This window comes from Fukomys damarensis, unplaced genomic scaffold, assembly GCF_012274545.1.
Source record: "Fukomys damarensis isolate Sample0158 unplaced genomic scaffold, DMR_v1.0_HiC HiC_scaffold_11, whole genome shotgun sequence".
Classification (NCBI taxonomy): Eukaryota; Metazoa; Chordata; class Mammalia; order Rodentia; family Bathyergidae; genus Fukomys; species Fukomys damarensis.
The window spans coordinates 13,015,185-13,025,458 of NW_022900923.1; the positions used below are offsets into that span (position 1 = coordinate 13,015,185).

At 41.0% G+C, this 10,274-nt stretch overlaps 1 long non-coding RNA gene across 1 annotated transcript; it reads left to right on the forward strand.

Moving 5' to 3' along the window:
• Window positions 1-555: 555 nt before the first annotated feature.
• LOC104875199 lies at window positions 556-8,598 on the forward strand. The gene is made up of 3 exons (XR_784001.1): window positions 556-627; window positions 1,751-1,802; window positions 8,443-8,598. It is a non-coding gene; the product is annotated as an uncharacterized LOC104875199 (long non-coding RNA).
• The last annotated feature ends 1,676 nt before the right edge of the window (window positions 8,599-10,274 follow it).

A 10,274-nucleotide genomic window follows, 5' to 3' on the forward strand; every position in this document is an offset into this window, starting at 1 on the left:
ATTTCTAGTGCTGAATTTTGGCATACATTTTCTTTTTGCTGTAGGACGAGGAATTCTTATATTAAGAAGAATCAATCTCTCTCTCTCTCTCTCTCTCTCTCTCTCTCTCTCTCTCACACACACACACACACACACACACACACACACAATCGTTGCTTTCTAGCTGCTTACAATTGAAACAATGATTCTGATGCTGAAAAGAAACCCAATACACGAAGAATAGATATCAGACCCTGAATAAACATTGTATATATTATGTTGAAATCAGAACTGGAGAAGGAAAAATGAGGCTGGTTTCTTGAAAAGGACATGTTCCTGGGGAGTGAAAACAGTTCTCCAGGGAGCCCCATGAAAATGGCAGGGATTTTATCCAAAAAGTAAATTATCAAGGCAAGTTAAAGCAGAGTAGAAAAATTATCAAGTGTCTATGGGGCCTGCCTGAGCATGGTTAAGGTATAATTTAACACAGAGAAATGTGTGTTTTCTTGTTACAGAACATGTAGTTGTCTTTTCTTGATGATTATCTACATTTCTTTTTTAGATTAAAAAAAAATGGGAGCTTTCCTCAGCAGCTGCTGTAATCCATTGTGAGCCTGCAAACTGCTGAGTGGGATTGTGAAAAAAAAGGTCAGATTTTATGCAGTGTGGCTGCCCGTGCCTCTGATCTGCTGTTCTCAGCCTCTCATGACCTCAGATCTTGAATCATTCTTGCCACTTTTACTAAAAAATATCTTACCCTGTGCGTGTTTCCGGGCATCGGGTGACCCGGCCTGTGCTCTGTTCCACTTACTGAAAGCTGCTCAGAAACCGCACTGGCTTTGCTGCAGAGTGCTTTGGCCAGGACACAGAGAAAATGGTTTTATTTCCTTACATTTGTAATGCCAAGGCATGGCTTGGTAAAAAGAGGATTATGCCAGACCAATGTTATTTCCTTTTGTGCTAAAGGGGCAGGATATCTGGTGGTAGGCAGTGGAGGGGGGAGGGAAGTAACCAATATGAATGTAATTAAGGTACTTGATTTGTGTCACATGATATTAAAAGCCAGAAGCTGAGAGACTGGTAATAATTGGTGTGTTGAAAATTCCTGAAGAGTGATTATCAGTGGCTCCTTATCAACCCGAGTACATCCTTAAGGATTATTCTTTATCAGTCATTTAGGTGAAGATATAGAAAAGGCTCACTCTTAGTGGCTTTGGAGAAGGCACTCATTTGAAGTCAGAGAATGCAGTCTATTTAAATATTAGCAATGAAATGCAACATGACTTTCAAATATCAGAAAATGTGTCCATTAATAATGAAATTTGCTTTTAAACTCAGCAGAGACCAAGATACATTAAAAGCTTTAGGAGTCAGAAATACAGACTCTAGGTGGCATTAGGCTGAAAAGCCATAAATGCAGGAGAAAATGCACCCATGACTGAGTGAGCCACAAGCTAGATGAATTAGTAATGTAGTGTTATAATGAAAACAATTTATTGGGCTTAAGGCTATATTAAATAAAGTACAGCATTGAAAGATGAGAAATCATAGGCCCATGGTGTTTAGAATCATTAACACTTGGAGTTAATTTTTATGACCCCAACTTTAAAAAGATCAAATATTCTAGAGAATCACAAAAACAGTGATGATAAGAATAACAAATAGAAGAAAGAGGAAAATACCCATACTTGGGATGCCACCCTGCTTTCAATGTCTGTTACATGAAATGGCATCCCTGGGTCTTTAATATTATTTGTGGTTCTTCTGGCAGGTCATATTTTACAACTTCAGAACTCCAGTTTCACTGAATAATGAAAAAATAGGTAAGCTGAAGGACTAAAATTAGCCATTAATTATTTGCAAAGCACTCCTCTATCAGGTTCTCCTTGGGCTTGTCCTAGTTTTCTTTGTCCCTAGCTGTAGAGAACATTTATCTTTTCAAACAAGTGCAGAATCACACCAGCACCCTCTGGCCTGAAATTCAAACTTCTTTTGTATTGATTCTAACCAATTACTGCTTTTAGCTAAAATGCTAAACCATAAACAAGGGAAGTAACAACCCCAAGATTTTCTGCCAATATTGCTTGCAATTAAACTCTTCTAGAGACAGTGCCACAAGCCCAGTAGACTTGCACTTGACTAACTGGCAAAGTCAACTCCTTTGAGAGAGAAACAAAAATCTCTTGGTCTTTTTTTTTTTTTTCCTAAACTTACTATGAAAGTATAACATATACAGAAATATGCAGAAATGGTCACATCTCAATGTTTTTCCAAAATCAACACGTGGGTAACCAGCTCCAAGATAAAAAACTAAAGTACTGCTAGTACCCTAGGAGCCCTTCTTGTAACCCACCCAGTCTCTATTTTTTCTCAAAGGTAAATGGAATCTGACCTCTTTCACTTTTGCTGTTATCAGCAACACTCCAAGGAACACATTTGCAAATGTCCCTTTATTCACATGTGCATGCATTTCTGTTGAATAGATGCCTCCACTTGTTCTGGTTTTAATGACAGGTAGATATTCCTGTCAGAAGGAATACACACACGGAAGTGTGAGTGCCTTGAACCTATATTAGGACAGTGTGACTTGGTCTTTGGGTGGCTTTTGTCTTTAGAATCAAAGACTGATGAATGATGGATAAATGTTTCTAACAGCCTTAAATTGTTTGGTGTGTTTTTCTTTAAGAGCTAAAACAAGATACCTGTAACTGGTGTTCCTCTGATGGCTGAAATATGTTAGTTCCTTTCATAGGATCTAAATTTAGAAAACATGGCCCTATAATTTGTTGAAAAGACCTAGGCCTGGAGTTTAAAAGGAATATCCAAGTATATTAGTTTAAAACTTGAGAAGTAGTTTCTTAAAATGGTAGTAGACAAATATTTGTCTGTATCCTATGGGAAAATATCCCTAGTATTATTAATTGTGTATCTTAATTTTGCAACTATTGGAGTTTATACATTCTAAATAATTTTGATGACAGAAATGCATTTTTTCAATGGGGTAGCTCATAGCTACCCATAGCTCAAGGAAGCAATTTCTCTGGTTAAAAAAATGATTATACTTTGACAATTCAATTTGCAAAAGTCTCATGACAGACTCAGTGTCCCAGAATCTAATTTCATTATAATCTATAACTATAGATATAAAAAAATCTCCATTGGAATGTTATCATCTATTTCTTTGACATAATAATTATAAAAGGCTATGAAGTTTATAAGTCTCTGCACTTGATTTTTGTATATGATATTATTTATTAGTTTGCCAGACTGCTTTTGAAGAATTCAGTTTTTTGTATGATTGCTTGTATTTGAATATATTTTGTGATTCTCTTATTGTTGATTGAACAAGAGATGGATGATACTTTCTTTTTAATTTGGGAAAAGCATAGTTTTGAGGCTCCCAGTTTCTTGATTTTCTTTCTTCCAGGGATCTCTACTCAACTTTAGCCACTCTCTCTCGGTCAAAGCCTAGAGTTAATATTACCAATATTGAAAACCCTCCATAAACTCATTCTCAAGGGTCGCATTCTGATTCTTTCTCCCTCCCTTCTATATCCTGATCCCAGTACCTCAGCAATCCCTCTGGATCCTCCAGCCCACTGATCCTACCACCTGTTTGTTGCTCTCACCCCCGATGTCCTCATTTCCCTCTGAGCCCAATTTAGACTTCTTGGGCAGTCATTGTAAACATTCCCTTGCCCACGCACTAGATTCTCTGGCTTCTTTCTCACTTTGACATGTTTGCTTACCAAAATTCCACTCCTTCTCTTCAATTTTCGGCCTAATCCTTGCCTGCATTTGGATAGCTGAATGTGACTGAAGAAAAACACACAACTGTGCTTTTGATCCTCATGTAAATTCACAACTGATCCCAAAGAGCTGGCTGGCTCTCCTTCTGTCCTCACACAGTACCGGCCTCCACTCTCCTGAGTCCTGCTCACACTTTTCCCTCTCTCCAAGCTACCAGAACATCCTGCCTCTTCTTCACACCCCCTTTGATTGTCCTCCTAAGGAAATGGGACTGATCATAAGGACTCCACATGGCCTGTCCTCACATGGTCTCTGTCCACCTTCCAGCATCTCTACCCAGTATTCCATTTCCCTCCTGTGGCCCTGAGTGTGGCTCTTTCTGCACTCCTCTTTCAGGCCAATGTCTCCACTTCTGCATGACTTCTCCTTTTCTATCCTTTACTCAAGGATTTTGCTCCTGGTATTATTCCCCTCGTCTCTAATGTCATTATTTTCTCCTTCATTTTTTATGATAATTTCTGTGTTATAGCCCTCGACAGTGCTGTCTATGCTTACTATCTCTATATTCTCTCTGTGTCCCTCTGTCTCTCTGTGTCTCTGTGTCTGCCACCTCCCCACCCCGAGACAGGGTCTCAATGCATTGCCCAGGCTGGTCTTGATCTTCTGGGCTCAAGTAATCCTCTCGCTTCAGCCTCCTGAGTACTGGAACACAGGCACACACCACCACTCCTGGCTTGACCCATTCTCCACAGAACTTATTCCAAACTTTCTTTTATGCTGTCTTCCTGAGGTAGTCGTTACTAAGGAGTCAATTATTCCAGGTGTTAAACGCAAACTTTGGGCTCTATCTAATTGCACCTGTCAGAAACATTTGATGTGATGACCCCACCTTCTTTCTTGAAGTATTTTTTTTTTCACTTTGCCGTTTGAGATGTTTTTTCTTAGCTTTCCTCTTACCCATCTGATGATTCATTCTCCTTTCACTTATCTCACCAAACCTCTAAACACTTAGAGACCCCAGTGGTCATCCTTGGGCCTCTCTCTTCTCTATCTACACCCACTCCCTGTGGACTGCATCCAGACCCACAGCTTTAGTACGCTAATGACATCCACATGCTGATGGCTCCCAAATTTATATCTCCAGCCAGCCGTCATCTCTGTTTTAAACTCCAGACTTTAACATCTAGTTGCTACCTCAACATTTGCACACAGACTTTGGGTAGGCAAATCAAAATGCACAGAATTCTGAATCCGAACTCCTAATTTTCACATCTGCCCTTACTGCATACCACCCAGATCATTTTCCTGAAGGTTTCTCAAACTCAGCAAATGGCAACTCCATCTCTCAGAGTCTCTTTTCCTCATACCTTCTCAATCCACTAGAATGTAAATTCAGTAAGAGCAGGAATTTGGAGTTATTTCATTCACTGCAATAGTTTCCAATACTCATGAGTTTCTGGTATGTGTGGTAGATGTGCAAAAAATATTTAAAAAATGAGTCGAGTCACTAAATCAAATATATAGGAATAAATATTCCCATGGACTATTCAGAATACTTATACTAAACTTTTACTCATTGTTTATTTGAAATTCAAAGTTACCTGAGTATCCTTATTTTTATTTACTAAATCTGGCAATCCTATGAATGAATACTAGATGAGGTTTCTGAAGAATGAATAGAATTCTGCAGGAAGAAAAGGGGTAAGAAAGGACATTGTGGCAGACAGACTGAATTGCAAACGCATACAGGTATAAAAGCAATATCACTCATTCAGAGAAGAGTTCTGTGGAAATGTGAGCCTGTCCTCGACTCTGGCAGAATTACTTTGCTGGAGAATACATTTGAAAAGGGCCTGAGTCAAAACTTGGACAGATTTTAAGTCTTGTCTTTATAGATGGGTGGTAATAAAAGTTCATAGGAAGTTTAGAGGATAGGATTTTGTTTCTCCATTATGCCATTATTACCGGAAAGGATATACAAAATATAAAAAGAATATCCTTGGGGTGAGGGAAAATATAGTTAGCATTTTCAACCGCAGGATTATATGAGGTCACTCACAATTATATAGTTATTAATATTGCTGATATTTTTAGGCCTAATTTATCAGGAAATTATCCTTATAAGGGAGGAACTTTTATGCTTATTAGTTCTTTTTATCTGAGAAAGAAGAATTTGCCTTATGTGGTGGATGGCACAGCCTGGTGCCCATAGGCACTTTCAAGCCTGAGGCACTGATTCAGCCAGTGGGAGTGGTGGTAGCTGATACTCTCCTTTGAATTATTTCCCCTGAGGCCATTAAACAAAAAGAACCACTCTGCCTGCATCACACTGTCTCCCTGAAGGGTCCGCATCTTATGCCCAGAACTCTATGTGGATCAGCTAAGGCCTTTGCTGTAATTTCAGTGCAGTTCATTTCCTCGAGCTGCTCAGTCCTCCTTCTGTCGTCTGCTGTCCGTATTGCCCTGATGACCTCTCACCCCTTGTCTGTGTGCAGTCTTCATCTCAGAGACTGCTTCTGGGGGAATCTAACCTAAAACAGTTGGCTCCAGGGATAATCTGAGGGTGCTAACTCTCAAGTGGGTTTCACACCAGAATGACCTACAGGTCACAGGCAATGAAGACACCATCACTGGTGGTAGATGAAGGTGATCAATGCTCAGCATGTTGTAGCCGTGTGATTGTTCAAACTCTGACTGGTTGTTAAGTGAGCTTGGCTACTGGTGGAAATAATAAAGGCACATTTGTTAAGTCAGGAGAGGTGGTAATTATAAAGAACTATGGAAATAAATGAGTGTTGCTATGAACATTTGATGTGTTGGAGAGAGATACTGAATGACTGAGGGTGATTAATTAAAGATCAGAAATCTGAAAGAACTTGGTATCGTATAAGGAAATTTGTTTTTGGTAGTTCTGGGGATTGGACACAGAGCCTTTATACTAAGCTGCATACCTAGCTCTATTTATTTTTATTTCTTATTTTAATATAGGGTCTGGCTGTTATGGCTATATCTAGATGTCCTCATAAAGCCTCATGTGATCATACATGGGACGTTTGAAAGGTGATTAGATTTATGGGGGCATCACAGCTGACTTCCTGTTAGGAGGCAGGGCTTGGTTGGAAAAGGCTGTCTACTGTGTGTGTGAGCTGGATGGTTATATCTCTCTTCTCAGTTCCTTCCTTGATTCACTCTGCTTTCTGTTCACCACACTCTGAGTGGCTCCTCACCATCATGCTCCTCTGCCATGGTGTCCCGCCTTTGAGCCAGCCAACTATGGACTGACATGTGAGCCAAAATAAACCTTTTCTCCTTTAACTTGTGGGTATTGTGTTTAGGTGACAAGCAAAGAGACTAAGACAGATTTTGGTACTAGAGATGTTGGGGGTCATTGCTCTGATGTGACCTGACCATGTAGTTCAGAAATCTTTGGAACTGGTTTGAGGGAGCAGTTTGGAAAGGTTTGGAGATGCTGACTTAAGCTGCTCTAGAATGCTGGAAGATTCTGGTTGGAGCTCAGGAGATCAGAATGCCAATAGAAATGCAGGTGGTAAAGACCAGGGTCACTTAGGAATAAGGACACTGGCACTTTGACTCAAGACCATGTGTTAAGTTCTGGCAGAAAATTTTTCTACATTTTGATCATGTCCTGATACTTTTAGAATAGTAAGATTAAGGGCAATGGACTAATTAAAGTGGTGGAGGAAATTTCAAGGCAGCCAAATGTTCAAACAGTGGCACGGATACACCAGGGGGCTTTTTGCCAGCTCTACATTGAGCACTAAGTGCAAAGAGCAAGATGAGTGATTTTAAAAGTTTTGAGTTTCACCAGAAAGGAAGCTCCTGTAAAGTCGGGGGCCTCTTACATTGGAGCAGAGAGAGCTTGGCTGCTGAAAAGACTAGCCAGCAGTCAACCTTGGTATCATCCACATGGTGCTGGTTTTACAGGCATGCAGAATGCAAGAGTTGGGTAAGAGAGGCTCCTACCTAGATTTCAGAAGAAAACCTGGGAATTCATGGCAGTTGTTGAAGTTGTGAGAATGAAGCCAAGAGTGCAGTGGAGACTCCAAGAAGTTAGAGGTTTCCAGAATGTGGAACATCTGAAGAAAGCCACAAGGTGTGACCAAAGCTAGTCCAAGAGAAGGGCCAAGGAGCTACAGCCACTGGCAGTGCCACAGGGGAAGGGCTGCCCAGATCATTTGGAATTCACATTTCCCTATTGCTTGCCCGAGATACTAGTTAGGATTTAATGTTTACCCTGGTGGGTCTCAATCTTGCTTTGGTCTCATTGCTTTCTAGTCATTCTTTACTTTTGATGAGACGAGATCTGGCACATTCAGGGTGATATGGCTATAGACCATTCCTCACTTTTGAAATGGGAATGTTTACCTTGTACTTACATGTCAGCATGCTTAGCTTTTGATTTTTACAGGGACTCACAGCTAAGAGTTTGCCTTAAATCTCAGAGATTTTGGACTTGGACTTTTCAGCAATGCCGAAACTTTTAGGACTTTGGCAACTCTCACACATGGTCTAAATGCAATTTGCATGAGTCTTTTGTTCATGAGTCATTTGGGGGCCAGCATATTGCATCTAGATATCCCCCTGAATCCTTATGCAATTATAGGTGGGACCTTTGGAAAGTGACTGAACTGTAGCTTCCTTTCTGGCTTGTTCTTAACTCTCTCTGCTTTTTGTCCGCCATGCTGTCAGCAGCTCTCCATCATGCCCTCCTTCCCTGCCATCTTGGCTTGCAGCCAGCCAACTATGGGCAGAAGCACGAGCCAAAATAAACTTCTCCTTGGAGTTGCAGCGGCTGGGTATTGTGTCTCCGTGACAAGGAAAGTGACTAAGTATTGTGTCTCAGTAGCAAGGAAGGTGAGTAAGATACTCGTTAAATGGATAAATTGCCCTGATTGGATTTGAATTTGTGATTCTCCTGGTATTGCCTCCCAAAGTGCTGGAATTATACCATGCCCTCAAGAAACTATTACCTTATAGCTGGAACACAAAAAGTGCTGAGGATCAGACCTAGGGCTTAATTATGAGAGGAGAGCTCCAGAAGATTGCATTTTGTCTTGTGGTGGGAGATCTTAGACGACAGGTTGCAAAGGAAGTCCTACCAATTGGCAGATTTTTGGACAGTGCACATAGCCCAGTACTGTTGTAGATTAGCTGGGATGGTCAGAAAGATTAGAAGACAAAGACATTTGGAGAAGAGGATGTTGACAGCCATGACCTGAAGTGTGAAGGTTTTTAAATTTCTTTCTGATGCTAGTCTGAGAATACCTACCATGCGAGAGGCACGGAAAAACAAAGTAGACACAGTGGCTTCACTGGTAGGTAACAGCCAGCCCCCGTGTGAGTCACCCCTAGTGTTGGCACAGTGGGCATATGAGCAGAGTAGCTATGGTGACAGGAAACATATACTGTACACAGGCTAACAGCGTGGACTCCCAGTTTGCAAAGCTGATGTATCTACTGCAACTGCCAAATGCCTAACTTGTCATCAAAACAAATCAGCCCTGTGTACCCATTACTACAAAGGAGAGTGAAAGTGGATACATGACTATGAGATGAACTGACTGTATCAACTACTATACAGCCCATCCCTGCCAGCCTCCTAACAGGACGGAATGGCCTTTGAAGGGTCTGCTGTGGCTCAGGTTTGGAGATAATAATGTGAGATGAGGGAACCTCATCCTTCAGGTGGCAGGACACAGCCTAGGTTAGACATGGCTGTGTGGTACTGTGTCCTTAGTAAGAAGAGTACTTGGGGACATCTAGGAAACAATGCAGAAGTAGAGGTGACTGTGCTTATCATCACAATCAGTGACTATCAGGAACTTCTGCTTTCTGTCCTTGCAACTATGAACTCTGTGAGATTAAAGGTCTTATATTCTAAAGGGAAACCACTCCCACTAAGGAACACAGTACTCATCCCATCAAACGTTAAAGCCATAGTTGCTACACAATTACTTCAGGCTTCTTGTTGCAAGAGACAAGAGAAGAAAAGAAGTCATCGTTCTGGGGCTGTGTCGTATTGGACTCAGCAGGGGTAACTGACTTGGATCACTAGGAGGAGGTGGATTGCTCATATAAAATGACACCAGGAAAAAGAATGTTTTACATCCAGGTCATCACCAGGGAAGTCTCCTTGTAGTCTCTTTCCCTGAAGAGTATGTGGTAACCAGGGTCTCAGACCCATCAAGAGTTGAGGGTGTAGATCATCCTATCAGGTAAATCCCTGAGTCCAGCAGAGATGTTAGGCAAGGGTGAGGGGAATCTGTAATGAGTTTAGAGAAGAGAAAAAATTCAATAGAGGCCTCAGGATCCATTGCTGCAGTGACAAATGCTATGGTTTTTCTTGCCAACCTTTCTGTTAAGTTTCCCTGAAAAAAAAAAAAATTAGAATCCCAGAAGAATTGTTTGCAGAACCCAATTTACAAAGAAAATAATCCAAGCAGCAAAAAAAGGATGGACTGCAGTTAATACTGAGAAGCACTGCCCTGATCTTCCCTCCAGAACTGAGATGCCATTTCCCCAGC